The sequence below is a fragment of the Egretta garzetta genome, unplaced genomic scaffold (assembly GCF_000687185.1).
Source record: "Egretta garzetta isolate BGI_Z169 unplaced genomic scaffold, ASM68718v1 scaffold442, whole genome shotgun sequence".
Classification (NCBI taxonomy): domain Eukaryota; kingdom Metazoa; phylum Chordata; class Aves; order Pelecaniformes; family Ardeidae; genus Egretta; species Egretta garzetta.
Window position 1 is genome coordinate 2158096 of NW_009258961.1, and position 498 is coordinate 2158593.

Consider the following 498-nt stretch of genomic DNA (forward strand, 5'->3'; position numbering starts at 1 on the left):
GGGATGTCCTGGGGCGGGGGGGGAGAGTTTTTCTGGAAGGGGTGTCAGGAAGAAGGAGGCACGGAACTGCCACCTCATCAGGGCTGCCGCGGTGGGTGTGCGATGAGGGCACCGTCACTGCTTGTAACCCGTTCGGGTTTATCTGAATTCTTGGCGGGGCTGTTCAAGGTAGCCTGGTGGGTGCTTCGTTTTCCTTGGCCTGCTGAGAGGGTGCCAGCTGCTGTGAGCTCTTGCAAATGTCGTGGTGTCCTCCAGTGCAACTGCGTGACAGCCTGGGCTGGTTCCATACTGGCCTTGAATTTCTCACTTCTGCATGAATTCTGTGCCGTTCCCAAGTTCAAAAGGGTTTGGTTTTTGGTTTTTTTTATGGTGGTCCTTCTCAGCCACAGCTTCTATTAGTGCCAGGCCTGCAAATTCATTAAGCTTTTGACAGCTGTGTTGCATTTGTTTGTGTTTTTGTTTTGTTGTTATGGGGTTTGGTTTGGTTCCTCCGCCCCC